General features: G+C 42.9%; 1 protein-coding gene across 6 annotated transcripts in view; it reads left to right on the top strand.

The window, feature by feature from the left end:
* The window catches only part of KIAA0319 (KIAA0319 ortholog), a 91,671-nt gene that overhangs the window by 23,550 nt on the left and 52,555 nt on the right, over nt 1-15,566 (top strand). The gene's annotated exons all lie outside the window — the stretch shown is intronic.

Genomic DNA, 15,566 nt, shown 5'->3' with positions numbered 1-15,566 from the left:
CTCACAGGTGCGTATGAAAGGCACAGTGTTTTGAAGGATGGATGCTTTCAGGCCTCAGAACTGAGGCCTGATCAAACCACTAGTGCATGGAAAATAAAAATGCATTTTTTCAGGTAAGTAGATGTTCTTTTCACAAAGACACAGTTTAGGGAAATGCTACCAATTCTCTCCCACCCCCCAACCACCACTGGTGACTTTTTTTTTTTTAAACTATAAACAAACAAATGAAAAGTAGTATAGATTCTCAGTACTACCTCGTTATCATCCGTCATTTTATCTGTAATGTTGGCAGTGTTAGAACAGACACTACAGAGCAAAGGTTAAATGCACATATAAGGTCTTTATTTTGCCAGAGGGCTAACAGTTTTTGGAATTGTGGCTGTGGCGATACTGGCAGAATCTACATTATTGAATTCCAGTAATGTAAATAGAGGAATTATTTGGACTCCAGCAAGTCTTTTGAGATACAAGCAGGATTAGCTGCTTAATAAGGGAGATTCTTGCTAGTATGCCTAGTTTTAATAAAACTGCTGAATTTGGGAATGAGATGGCATTAACTCTGGGATATTTTGGTGGTGAGTCTAGAACCATCCTCTAGAATACTGTGAAACTGTCGTACCGAATATCCGTTGAGGGGAAGATGTGCCTGTTTTTGTATCGTAAACAGTGGATGCATGTGTCTATTCATGTAGTCAATCCTATTTAAGCCATATTTGAGGTCCTGATATGTGGCCCACACTGGTATTCTTTGGTAAAGAAAATTTCAGTGGGAGCTCATTGTGTGAAAGGAATAATGAATTTGACTCATTAAGAGTGTTATCAAATTATAGGAGTGTATAATAATGGTTCTAGTTAGTTATTACTAGGCTAAAAAGTCCTTCATGACATCTAAAAAGACTTGTTCATTAATTATGTCTTGTTACCCTGTCTCAATTATTTTTCCAAAGCAAACCTGTTACCCTATGATGTGAGAGATGAGTATGTATTCCAAACTTCTCTCTGTCCCTGAGGCAATAGTTCTGAACAGTAAATTAGGGGTTAATGAATGTTGTTATCATATAGCCTTTTATGCTGGTTGTGTGCCTTCCCTCCTCTGCACACTTCCATTAACTCTGGCAGAAAATTCAGGGGCACTATCCCTTTCAGTGCCCTGCCAAGACAGTTCAGTAAGGGGTGTGGTTCTATAAGGTGCCGTACACCCGAACTGAATTGGAGGGTGTTCAGCATCTTCCAGAAGATGCTCATTGTAATAAGTCAGTGTATGCTCACTCAGTGTGACAGTGACATAGTCTTTTGTAATACCTTCCAGGTGAACTGTCTGTGGCTCAAGAAGCTTGTTAGATGTTTGTGCTAAAAATTTTAGCTTTTCTGTCTCATTCTCTGAACTAGTGATCCTCTAAACTAAGAACTGTGAAGTGTGTTGCATTTTCCTAACAGTCTTAAGCATGGATTTGTTAAGTCTCCCAGGGCTATTTGAGCTGACTCTTTCACTAGCTCACTTGACTTTGCATGATAAGGGCTTGATGCATTAAGAGAGAATAGTAGTGTTTGGAAGGTGCTAAAAAAGAGGCAGAACAGTCCTCTCCTTTGTCAAAGGCTTTGAGATGAGCTACCCTGATCTGTACGCTGGATGGTTCTATTTGTGTTTTTATTAGTTGGCTGAATGTTTTTTGTTGAGAGCATTTTTGTTTTTTGTAAAGGGAACATATAACAGCAGACACTGAGGTCAGTGGGTACTGACCCCTACTGTGTGACCTTATGTAACACTGACTCATGTGATGAATGACCCAGGTGTGGCAATGAATATTGGTGTCGTACTATCACTACTATGTATCATGCCTTTGACACTCAGCACCTCCCATGCTTGGGTCAACTGGCCTCATGAAACTCTGGTTGCAACTTATAATTTCTCCTTGTATCTCACTAAGGCTGTGTCTACACTACAATCTTAAATTGACCTGTGTGTGCCCTTGTTGCCAAGAAGGCTAACGGCATATTGGGCTCCATTAGTAGGAGCATTGTCAGCAGATCGAGGGAAGTGATTATTCCCCACTATTCGGCACTGGTGAGGCCACATCTGGAGTATTGCGTCCAGTTTTGGGCCACCCACTACAGAAAGGATGTGGACAAATTGGAGAGGGTCCAGCAGAGGGCAATGAAAATGATCAGGGGGCTGGGGCACATGACTTACGATGAGAGGCTGAGGGAACTGGGCTTATTTAGTCTGCAGAAGAGAAGAGTGAGGGGGGATTTGATAGCAGCCTTCAACTATCTGAAGGGGGGTTCCAAAGAGGATGGAGCTCGGCTGTTCTCAGTGGTGGAAGATAACAGAACAAGGAGCAATGGTCTCAAGTTGCAGTGGGGGAAGTCTAGGTTGGATATTCGGAAACACTATTTCACTAGGTGGTGAATCACTGGAATGGGTTACCCAGGCAGGTGGTGGAATCGCCATCCTTAGAGGTTTTTAAGGACCGGCTTGACAAAACCCTAGCTAGGATGATTTACTTGGTGTTGGCCCTACTTTGAGCAGGGGGTTGAACTAGATGACCTTCTTAGGTTTCTTCCAAGCCTAATCTTCTATGATTCTATGACTTACAGCCACGGCATTAATTACTGTTGTGGCTGATGTTCACAGTACCTTCCTCCTGTCAGTGGTGCGCATCCTCGCCAGGAGCACTTCCACCGACTGAAGAGGGACAGTGGGGGGACTGAGGGCCAGGGCTCTCGGCTCCGTTCAGTTCCCCACCGGGAGCCCATCTCCCTCCCCCGGGAGTTCTTGCCTCCCCACTCCCATCTGAGCTTTGATCTCGCCTCCGGGGTGTGTTATCTGCACCCGGAGTCCAGATGGCTGCCATGCTTCCAGCGGGGAGACAGCATCCTGGTGGGCAGCAGGGCTCCCAGTGGGAAGCCCAAGCCCGGAGCGGAGGCCTGGCTGGGAGCCAGAAGCCAGCTTTCTTGCTGGAAGCCATGAAATAGACAAGAATGATCACCAATATAAGGAACGCAGTGTCCACAGAGACACTGCATCGCCCTAACTAAACCAACATAAGCCTTACGCTTCTTGTCGAGGTGGTTTTATTATGTCAGCAGTAAAGGGGAGTTATATCGGTGGGAGGAGCATTTCTGTGTGTTCACCTCCACAGTTTTGTTGTTGAAAGCTGACTTTTGTTGACAAAACTGTGTAGTGTAGACAAGGCCTTAAGTATGTATGAGTCTCTTATAATGTAGTCCAGAGTTTCCCAAACTTGGGACGCCGCTTGTTCAGGGAAAGCCCCTGGCGGGCCAGCCTGTTTACCTGCCGTGTCCACAGGTCTGGCCGATCGCGGCTCCCACTGGCCACGGTTTGCTGCTCCAGGCCAATGGGAGCTGCAGGAAGCGGCGGCCAGCACATCCCTCGGCCCATGCCACTTCCCACAGCTCCCATTGGCCTGAAGCAGTGAACTGCGGCCAGTGGGAACCGTGATCGGCCGGACCTGCTGCGGACGTGGTAGGTAAACAAACCGGCCCGGCCCGCCAGGGGTTTTCCCTACACAAGCGGCATCCCAAGTTTGGGAAACACTGATGTAGTCTATTGCCACTGATATAAATCTATTAATTGATGAAATCATTTTGTGTTGAATGAGGTCTAAATTTATTCTGGCCATGCTAACTATCAAGAGTGGTTGTGCTAATGCATTCCAAAATTGATTTTATATTTATTTATATCTCATATAACTATAAAATGCCATTCCAACTGAACTAAAGCAGGGAATGTACAGCTGTCTCATTGATAAAGACAGCATGCATTGGTTACCATCCTAGACACAACTGTTTAGTTGACAGTGCAATATATTGGATTAAATTCAGTATGGCACACTTGCAGAGACCTACTCCAACCTGACATCACAGTAATCTTATAAAATCATTTTATTGCAATTCATTTCTACTGGCGTAATAAAGCTCAGAGGTGCCATAATGTCTGACTCGCAATATTCGGTTATTGCATTTTCATGCTCTGCTACTTTGTTCTGAGATTAGCCTTTATAACAAAATCACAAAGATAGTTTAGTGTGTAGTCACAATTACAGGTGTTGTAGAACTCCCATCTCCTTGCTCTGGGCAATGCAGCCCTGCGTGCATAAAGCAACCTCTCAATGCCATTTACAAAGGCGCCATTCCCGTTTCTCTGTCTAATAACACACTTCTCCTGAGATTCCTACAAGCTGTAAGTTCTCCGCACACTATTGCCAACCTTATGTGCTCAAAAATCATGAGTCAAACCCCAAAATATCACAATGAGACTAAAAATCTGGTTACTTTTGATTTGCTTTCTGATTTTTGATGCTTTAAGGTTCATGTTTTTAAAACTTCTCTTCACAACCGCAGGAGCTAGAAACTTTTGTTTTTTAAATGAAAGACAGGATTTTCATGAAACACATGATTCCAGGAGCTGGGGCTTTAAGAAAAACTCCAAATATGCCGAGAGTCACAATAAAATCCTGAGAGTTAGCAACACCGTAAACAAAATGTGTCATTCTCTTCTGATCAATTATTTTGTAAATATGGCACTTTCCTCTGCAACACAGCTCCTTTCTTCATTTGTGCAAAGTCATAGCTGCTGTCTCTAGTGAGTAAAGGCTATTTTTATAGCTGTTAGCATTGTGGAGCCAACATAGCTTATTGAGAGGGGCCTAGAGTCTATTCCTTCTTGAGATCATCAACAGAATTGTTTACTGAGTTCCAATCAGGTACAGCTGTGCAGGCCTACTCATTGCAGTGAGGTTTCACAAGTGTCACTGAGGGCATAATTTTCAAATAGTGGGATTGTCCAGCACAACAGCTGGTATAATTTGACCCGAAAGCAACAATTTAAGAGTTTGATGATGTCTGGAGAGGAAAAGAACCTAGCTTGACTTTCAGGGTCTAGGTTGTATGTGCAGGACTTGGAAAGACCAACTTTTTAGTTGTTTGAGTTCGATATTAAACTTATCAAGAGATAATAAAAACTGAACACTGTTAGGGGGCTTATTCCTTCACCCTCTGACTTCCCTGGTCCTTCTCACATGAACAGAGAGCAACAATACCCGAAGTCCGAAGGTGCAAACAATTCAATGTTTATTGGGGTGAACTTTCAGCAAGCATGATTCCAGTTTCCTTCCTCAGTGTCCCCCTTTCCAGCTCTGACACCACAGAGCCATTCCAGCTCCCATTCCCTGTTCCCATTCCCCCACTTTGCAAAACATGATCCCAATTCCCCCACCCCCAGTCCCTGTTCCCATTTTCCCCCCCCTTACTTCCTGATTGACTGCAGACTATATAGTAAAACTTGAGTTCTGCTTAGCTATACTGTAACCAATTATTTTACTGAAATTTAACTAACCAATCCTGACACATTGTAACACGGTTATTTAACCAATTATATTCCAACACCTTAATTGGTTTACACCCAACAAAATTAATTATACAGCAGACAGAAACAATCACAGAACCAGACAGAGACCATGCAAATACATACAAAACAATACAGAAGCGAGGATTTCACAACTACATCTATACAGACTTAAAGGTCTTCCAGGTGTGTCTATTGATAAGTGAGTTCTTACCAGACAGAAAACTATCCAACTAAATTTCCTTTCAGATCTTCTAGGCTCTTCCCTTTCTCTGGAGGTGATAGGAATATCTGGACAGCATTGTATTCCTAACAGCCCGATAGCACCTTATTTCAATGTGACTAGTTTGGAATGTAAGGATGTGACCATACATTTCCCAGTTTATGGCTGCCTCTGCAGCTTAGCCAAAGGCCTTAGCCTAAGAATCAGGCCTCAGACTGTCCCTTACACATACAGAGAGTGATTTTGATTCTTTCTTTTATACCTCTATAACTAGCTAAGTGATAAGAATACACCTAAATTCTTTAAGTATAGGCCTTTGCAGACAGGCCTGAATATCTATATCAACAAACACCACAATCCCATTTTAGAGTCACTTTTCAGAACAGAACTGCGCATGAAGCTATTTCCTCCTCTGGATTTCATGGTGAGTCCTGTCTCTGCAGCATCAGGCTTTTTAGGCTATAGGATTTCAGGGAGGGACTGTCTTTGTCTATGGGCTTTGTACAGCACCTACCATATGGACATATTTTAAGTATATTTCAAATTGAATTAATTACTCACCATTCAGAAAAAAAGGAGATTACATCTACTTAAGGTATTGATGTGGCCCCTGTTATCGGAGCATCTCCGTCTGTAACGTAGTTACCTTCACAACACTCTGTGAGTTAGGGAAGTACCTTTATCCCCAATTTTACAGCTGAGAAACCGAAGCAAAGAGAGAGTGAGTGATTTACCCAGGGTCCTACAAAAAATCAGTAGCAGAGAACTGGACCTGTGTCTCTCAGAACCCTGCCCAGTATTACATAGGGATACTGGGGATGAGGCGGGTAAGTAGCCTCTTTCTTCCCAGAGCATAAACACAGCTGCAGGGAAGGATTCCCACCAAGTGGTCAAGAGAGTACTGGGGAGAAATTGAATCCATCTACTCCGCCCACCAGTACTTCTTGATTTATCAGCAACAAACAGGGACCCTGGCAACCTGTGAAATGAAGATGAACCATCAAGTGAACCATCAGGATCAGTGAACCAATTAGAGAGGCTCAGCAGCTGATCCTGGGCCCTATAACAGAATTGTAAACATCCCGCAGACTGCAGCTCTAATTACTGTAAAAGCTTTGCAGCCCATTGTTCGTAAATCTAATTGCAATACTCTTGGTTTTGTCCTGTGTCAAGGATTTGCTTTTATGTAATTTTAGCGTTTTTCTCTATTTGCTCTCCCCCTCCCCCAGTGTTTAATCTGCAATTAGAATGGTCTCTGAAGCAAGAAACAGGCCTTCTGCTTTCCCTGAAGTATCTCTGTGTAAAAGCTTACAAGATTTCAGGGAGGGGGAAGCTCTAAATAACATGGAAGCAGCCTGCGGAGAGAGAATGAAATCATATTCCTTATGTACAGAGGTGTACGCCATCCCCCCAGAAACTGATGCAGTGACACTTTAGATTTTGATGAACTTCTGGCTAATCTGGCTTCTCTGGTTTTGAGGATAGTGATTTTTATAGGTCCCTGCTAAGGCTGCTGGAGTTAAGCCTTTGTCAGCATTTATGTTATAAATCCTATTCTTCAGAGGCTTATAACTCAGCTGTGAAAATTGGCTCTGGTTTGAAAGTTGGAATTAAAGTTCTCATCTTGGGAGACAGCTATTTTTTTTTATTATTTCCAGAATCTCATCAAAAGTGTCTCAGCCCTTTATGATGCTGGAGAAGGATAGTAAAATACAATATTTTGCACTTCTATTGCATCTTTTCTCTCAAAGGCTCCCAAAGCTCTGACCAAAATAAACGTATACATAACACCACTAAAATGCAGCCACCTCTGGATGTGGAAGCCAGCCAGTGGTGTGGGGAGAGGAGATTTTTGGCCCAGGATACTGGGGCAGACCCCACCTTACCCTACCCTTATGAAAACTAACACTGGATCTTCTGTGTTCATGTAGATTGTGCCCATGTGACCTCAGTTAAGGTCTATTTCAAAAGATGCTCATATAGAAAACTACACAGAATTCAGTGTATCTACCTTGGAAGGATGAAGAGCTGAGTCACTCCTTTGAGAATTTGAATTTGTGACTCCAGCAAGCCTGGGGATTGAAAACTAGCTATGCCGTAAATGGCTGGAAACAGCCCCTCAGCTAGAAATACCTGTTTGCAGTTTCAGCTTGTTTTTCTTGTGCATTAGCAGGATTTCTGCCTACAACTTTAAAATCTACGGCTAGCCGGGCTGAGTAGTGGCAGCATAGCCTTGCTTGGGCTTTGAGTCCGTCCCACGTTTCCCACAATGGCAGGAGTCAGGAGTGCTGTGTGTGTGAAGAACTCAATAGTTCCGCAACTTCACATTTAACTATGGTTTGTAACCTGCCCTTTAAATCGGCTTCTGTACCCAGTGACTGGAAAATAGCTAATGTAATGCCAATATTTAAAAGGGGCTCTAGAGGTGATCCTGGCAATTACAGACCGGAAAGTCTAACATGAGTACCAGGCAAATTAGTTGAAACAATAGTAAAGAATAAAATTATCAGACACATAAAAGAACATAAATTGTTGGGCAAAAGTCAACATGGTTTCTGTAAAGGGAAATTGTCTTACTAATCTTTTAGAGTTCTTTGAAGGGGTCAACAAACATGTGGACAAGAGGGATCCAGTGGACATAATGTACTTAGATTTTCAGAAAGCCTTTGACAAGGCCCCTCACCAGAGGCGCTTATGTAAATTAAGTTGTCATGGGATAAAAGGGAAGGTCCTTTCATGGATTGAGAACTGGTTAAAAGACAGGGAACAAAGGGTAGGAATAAATGGTAAATTCCCAGAATGGTAACTAGTGGTGTTCTCCAAGGGTCAGTCCTAGGACCAATCCTATTCAACTTATTCATAAATGATTTGAAGAAAGGGGTAAAAAGTGAGGTGGCAAAGTTTGCAGATGATACTAAACTGCTCAAGATAGTTAAGACCAAAGCAGACTTTGAAGAACTTAAAAAAGATCTCACAAAACTAAGTGATTGGGCAACAAAATGGCAAATGAAATTTAATGTGGATAAATGTAAAGTTATGCACATTGGAAAAAATAACCCCAACTATACGTACAATATGATGGGGGCTAATTTAGCTACAATGAATCAGGAAAAAGATCTTGGAGTCATCGTGGATAGTTCTCTGAAGACTTCCACGCAGGGTGCAGAGGCAGTCAAAAAAGCAAACAGGATGTTAGGAATGATTAAAAAGGGGATAGAGAATAAGATGGAGAATATATTATTGCCCTTATATAAATCGATGGTACGCCCACATCTTGAATACTGCGTACAGATGTGGTCTCCTCATCTCAAAAAAGATATACTGGCACTATAAAAGGTTCAGAGAAGGGCAACTAAAATGATTAGGGGTTTGGAACGGGTCCCATATGAGGAGAGATTAAAGAGGCTAGGACTTTTCAGCTTGGAAAAGAGGAGACTAAAGGGGGATATTATAGAGGTATATAAAATCATGAGTGATGTGGAGAAAGTAAATAAGGAAAAGTTATTTACTTATTCCCATAATACAAGAACTAGGGGCCACCAAATGAAATTAATGGGCAGCAGGTTTAAAACAAATAAAAGGAAGTTCTTTTTCACACAGCATACAGTCAGCTTGTGGAACGCCTTGCCTGAGGAGGTTGTGAAGGCTAGGACTATAACAGGGTTTAAAAGAGAACTAGATAAATTCATGGAGGTTAAGTCCATTAATGGCTATTAGCCAGGATGGGTAAGGAATGGTGTCCCTAGCCTCTGTTTGTCAGAGGGTGGAGATAGATGGCAGGAGAGAGATCACTTGATCATTACCTGTTAGGTTCACTCCCTCTGGGGCACCTGGCATTGGCCACTGTCGGTAGACAGGATACTGGACTAGATGGACCTTTGGTCTGACGCAGTATGGCTGTTCTTATGTTCTTATGCTCAGTCTCCAGGAGATGGGACTGCTTTGAGCTGTTCCCCTAAGATCTCCTCTGCCACAGCCAATTCTGACTGGCTATGGTGAGGCCAGGGCCAAGAATGATGGAGAGGGAGTAAGTGGGATGGGGGCGGAATCTCAGAGCATCAGCTTGACATCAAATCAGTTTCTTAAAGGGACAGGGGTTAAAATTGACCTGCTCTTCCTTGTCAGTGGTTCCCCATTGCAGTCCTTAACGGCTGGATTAATTCCATCTGTTATTTCTCACTTAAAATACAGAAAACCCTCCTGCTGCACAGCTTACTGTTAGACCCAATGACCAAACCAGTCCATGTGCACTGTCATCGTAATCATGCAAGGGCTTCCATCTACCCTATAAACAACCCTGATGACTCCCAATATATTACCATGTAATCACCAGGCCACACACAATTTTGTGCCTAATAAATTACCACAATCTCCATGCCATTCATGCCTCAGTTGGCCTATGAACCTGACAGTGAGAGAATAGGAAGCCTCAGTTAGTTTTTGTTGGAATCCTTCTGCCCAGTTCAGGTGTGCTGTCCCATGCTGCTCAGGTAAAAAGATCGTTGTTATGATTTCAGGCAGTGAAGGCAGAGAAGTAAAGCAGGAAGTGTGTGGCGCAGGGGAACCTTGCAGCTCAAAGAGGGGCTTAGGGGATTCCTTATAAGGAATAACTTTACGAAGTGACTGTAAAAATGGTGCCTTTTTACTCAGCAGATCTGCTCCCTCCTGCATATGTATGAAGAGCTAAGTCTGCTGACTTTAGTGGGGGGAAAATTGTATATATTAATTTGTCCTAAAGTCAGCCCAAAACAGCTCTGGGAGTGTGAGTTTATTCTTTACTGGTTTACACATTATCAACAGAATTATTAACATCTGTGATAGGGCCACTTGTGCAACTCCATTATCTCCAAATTATGCCTCACTTATGCCTGTGTAAGCCTGCTGTAGGTATAAGGTAGCACAGATGTAGGTGTATTTGGCCTACAGAACCTTTACTGCTGGTAACGCTGCATGAGCCAGAAAGCTCACAGCATGACTTTGCAGCGCTGGCAATTAGGAAAACCATCTTTTTAACTGTAAACTGAGCACACATGATCTGTAAGTCATTCAGGCACTATAAATGTGGAACTGCTTGATGCTATTTTTGCACAGTCACTTTCCAGAGTGGAATGGCATGTTACTTTCTGACCGCAATTGATTGTAGGCACAGTTTTTTAAAAAACTGCTTAATTTTATGCCTGCAGTCAATTGGGGTCACAGTTTTGCAGGCACAAGTGTTAAAACGTGACCATCTAAGTACCTAATTTTTCAGGAAGTTTCTCACAAATCAGATAGACAGACATCAAAATTCTCTCACTTGGGAACACTATGGAGTGCAGATGGGAAAACTGGAAATCAGACTGAGTTGCCTTTGAAAGCAGGGCTTTCATATCCCAGCTGAAACCAACCAACCAAGAAATGTAGTGCTGAGGCTGAAACTTCATCCTTGCATCATCCAGTTGTGCCCAGTTACTTCTCCAGACTCTACAGTGGGCCAGTTGGTGTTCCTGCTGAAGCCGGTGGAAAAGCTTCCATTGACTTCATGGGGCTTTGGCTTAGGCCCCGTGGGCTCAATTATTTCTTGCAGGAGTGATGCATATCACTGCATCTCTTGAAAAATCCGCTCCCGTGCATCCATATGGAAGGGCAGCAGCTGACCTTCCAAGACACTCAGGCCAGGTCTACAATATAAACTTACATGGGTATAACTGTGTCGCTCAGGGGTGTGAAAAATTCACACCCATGAGCAACGCAGTTATACTGACCTAACCCCTGGCATAGACAGCGCTATGTCAACCAGAGGGCTTCTCCCATCGATATAGCTAGCGTCTCTCGTAGAGGTGGGCTAACTCTGCTGACGGGAGAAGCATCTTCGCTGTAGTGCTACAGTGGCACAGCTGAACTGTTGCATCTTTTTAAGTGTAGAGCTTCCCTCGGTGATGCGTGTTGCTCAATGCTGGGCACCACTGAACTTCTTGAGCTGATTTTCCGATGGTCAGATTTGACACTGTTTGTGTTTGTTTGTTTTATTTTTTGGCCAGATTTGACATTTGCGGGAGCTTGGGGTACTCGGCATATCTGAAAATCAAGCTACTTACCTGTGCTGTAATGCTTAGACATAACAAGGTGAATGCCCGCTTATGCAGGGGAAATTGTAAAAGATCTAAAACATAGGTGTTCAACCTGGGGGCTGTGAACAGGTCCAGGAGGGTTGTTGCTAATCTTCCTTTCTGAATGAATGAATTAGAAGGGGTCCTGAAACTTCTGCTTTTGTGACATGGAGACACCGTATAAAAAAGGTTGAGAATCACTGATCTGAAACAACTACCAAGATTGAACTATATTTTGACAGGTAAAAGTGATCCATGCTGTACCTATTCTGTGGGTAAATGGAGGACTTCAATCTGTCGGAATGTCAATCCACCACGTTGCATCAGCATGAAGTTCACTTATAAAAATATAGGCCACGGTTTTCAAAAGTGACTAGTGATAGGAGAGGCAGTAGAGCCTAGTGGCTAGATCAAAGGCCTGGGACTCAGGAGACCTGGATTCTGTTTTCAGCTCGCCACTGATCTGCTTTGTGATGTTGGGTAAGTCACCTCATCTCTTTGTGCCTCAGTTTCCTCCACCAGTAAAGTGAGGGAAGTGATGCTGATCTCCTGGGTAAAATGCTGATGACCAGTGCTATATAAGGGCTGCATGTCATTATTGGTGTTACTGTTTGGGTTGCCTGAATATTTGGGTGCCCATCTTGAGAAACCTTAAAGGCACCTGATTCACAGAAAGTGCTGATCATCTAAGTAACTAGTAGTTTTTGAAAGTTTGGGCTTTATACCTATTTTTAATGAAGGGTTGTTTACTTCTTATTGTACACGAACCTGAGGCACACTTTTGTGTTACCCTACAAGCGGTTTTGTTGTTTGTTCAAGTTCCTGTTTGTTCTGCTTTTATTGAAGTGGATAAATATGTCTAAATCACACAGCAGTTAAACTGGTCTCCTACCTCCCAGGCCTCTCCTTTACCCATGAGCTCCTGCGTCTGCCCTGTCAGAAGCTGGGTAGCACATTTAAAGTACTGATTTATGGTAAGTGTTTTCATAGACCTCTGCAACAGCATCCCTGATATTCTCAGAGGTGAATGGGAATGTGGAGGAACTAATTATAGTGTACTAGGTGTGGGAGAGAAGAATGAAAATAAGTGTGTCTCCTGGGGTGCTGATAAGCTAAAAAATCACACGCTGTTGTAGTTATGTTGTACAGGAGCTGTTATTTTACGTTCATGTTCCCTTGAATAGAGGTCTTGCTGGAAGTGTCAAATACAGGCACAAACAAAACCCCAGCACTGTATTAAACTGTCTAGCTGTAGTCAGAAAAGTGCTGCTGTAAATATGACAGGGAGGCATTTATGCTCTATTAGTACCTTATTAAATGTTGTCCATTTGCAAGTCAAAAGATTTATTTTTCCTCTAAAGTGCCAGCACTGCAAACTCAGGGCCAAATCCTGCCTTGCCATCTCTCTGTCATGCTGTGGGGGGAACAGTAACAGTCGAGCAGAGGGTCTGTCTGCCCAAAGGCCGGTGCTGACTGGGGATACCATACTTTGCAGTGCACCTTATCCTTGCTCGTTCACTAGTCTAGCAGAGTAGGATTTGATCCTTAGCTTGAATGTCAGATCCCTGGTTGTTTTCTTTCTGACTCTTTTACCATCACCAGTGATAAAGATTCTGTCATCAGAACTCGGCTGACGTTTTTGTCGATGCACGAGGCAGAGTAGAATCCAGCTCACTCTTCCAAAATTGTGTGAGTTCCGCAGCACTAACCATGACATCTTGGTTTCATCAGTTAAGTCAGGAAATCTGACTGAAAACCATGTTAATAAGAATGTGTGCCATTTTTACATAGCAACTGGATTTTTGAGGAGACTATTTATACAAATAATCAAATCTGAAGAGGAATTTTTTTACACTGGAGCAAACTTGAAACATAATTCCTTTTACAAAAAGTAATTGACTGAGCTAAGTATTGTCTGTATTTGTGCTCGATTGAAAGTCGTCCCCCCCCACACTTCATCCTACAATGATGTCATAATCCTGCATTCATGACCTAATAGTCTCTTGTTATGGAAATAACTGTGATGTCACACATGCAGCTCATGATGTCACAGCAAGATCCAGTAGTAAAGGAATGTTGTGTTGGAAGGAGCAAGCTCCTGGGAGGAAGCAGGAGCTAATGATTAAAGCAGGGGACTAGGAGTCAGATTAGATCACCTTGGTATCTGAGCACCATCATGTGGTTCATTAAGTGATGTGACTAACATCTGACATATGTGGCGCTTTCCTTCTTTCTTACCGGAATGAAAATGTGTGTGTTACTTTTTGAATTTGATTTTAAAAAGTATGTGTCACACTGTCTGGAGTGGTGCAGGACAATGCCTGGGTGACTGCCAATGTCAGGGTGGACTGTCAAAAGCAGGGAAGACACCCCAAACTAGTTGTATGTTCTATAACTAGATTTCACGAACCAAGTAACAAATGTGAACTCCTGAAGCACTCTAACAGTCTTACAGTGGAGTCAAACAATTCTCTTGGCACTTCAGTCTATCTTGCTACCCAGGGGGAGGAGGGGTGGCTGAGTGGGGGTGCAGGGACACATGGGGATGGGGGAGAAGGGGGTGGCTGAGTGGGGGTGCAGGGACACATGGTGATGGGGGAGGGAGAGGCAGCTGAGTAAGGGTTCATGGCCACATGGAAACAGGGGAAGGGTGGTGCAGGGACAATTGGGGATGGGGGCAGATGTACCTGATTGAATGGGAGAGGCTAGGGGTCAGCGAGGGTCTACATGGGTGAGGCTCCCAGCCTCCCTAATAATTTCTCCTTTCCCTCCCCCCCCAAGCGCCCCGTGTTCCGTAGTTCTCCTACCCACACCCAACAACCCTCCAGGTTCACTCCCAGGCTCCTACCCACCAATTATTTCCCTTTCCTTCAGCTCCTCTGTTACCTCTGACTCCCCCAAGCTTTTGCACTGCTTCTGATGGATGCTTGAAATATGTTTCTGTTCTGTAGTTTAAATGAAGTATTACTCAAAGTTCTGTATTAATATGCCTAGTAAGGAATCTATTTGTCAAAAAAAACCCATTTCCTGAATCTTTTTTGGTTGTCTGTATTGTTACAGACATACTTGCTGACTGGTATTTGGAAATAAATTACCAAAATTGAAACTGGCATGATTATATTGGCAAATAAAATATGCAGAATTCTAAAATATCATGTACAGAACTTTTAATTTTTTGGTGCAGATTTCTCCTAGGAGGAGTTGTAGTAACCTGTCAACACTGAATGCCTCTCAGGGCTAACCCAGGTTGACCCTGGGAATCCCTGCTTTTGTTTCCTAACTCCAATCCTTTGAGAGTCCAAACAGCAAAGAGATGAAGAATTTTCATGTCAGCTCTAAGAACAGGAGTACTTGTGGCACCTTAGAGACTAACAAATTTATTTGAGCATAAGCTTTTGTGGGCTACAGCCCACTTCATCGGATGCATAGAATGGAACATATAGTGAGGAGATATATATATATATATATATACATACAGAAAACATGAAAAGGTGGAAGTTGGCCAATCAACTCTAAGAAGCTAATTAATTAAGATGAACTGTTGTCAGCAGGAGAAAAAAAAACTTTTGTAGTGATAATCAAGATAGCCCATTTAAGACAGTTTGACAAGAAGCTGTGAGGATACTTAACATGGGGAAATAGATTCAATGTGTGTAATGGCTCAGCCATTCCCAGTCTCTATTTAAGCCTAAATTGATTGTATCTAGTTTCCATATCACTTCAAGTTCAGCAGTTTCTCGTTGGAGTCTTTTTGAAGCTTTTCTGTTGCAAAATTGCCACCTTTAAATCTGTTACTGAATGGCCAGAGAGGTTGAAGTGTTCTCCTACTGGTTTTTGAATGTTATGATTCCTGATGTCAGATTTGTGTCCATTTATTCTTTTGCGT

The sequence above is a fragment of the Chrysemys picta genome, chromosome 2, assembly GCF_011386835.1.
Source record: "Chrysemys picta bellii isolate R12L10 chromosome 2, ASM1138683v2, whole genome shotgun sequence".
NCBI lineage: Eukaryota > Metazoa > Chordata > Testudines > Emydidae > Chrysemys > Chrysemys picta.
This window is presented reverse-complemented; position numbering and strand designations above follow the sequence as displayed.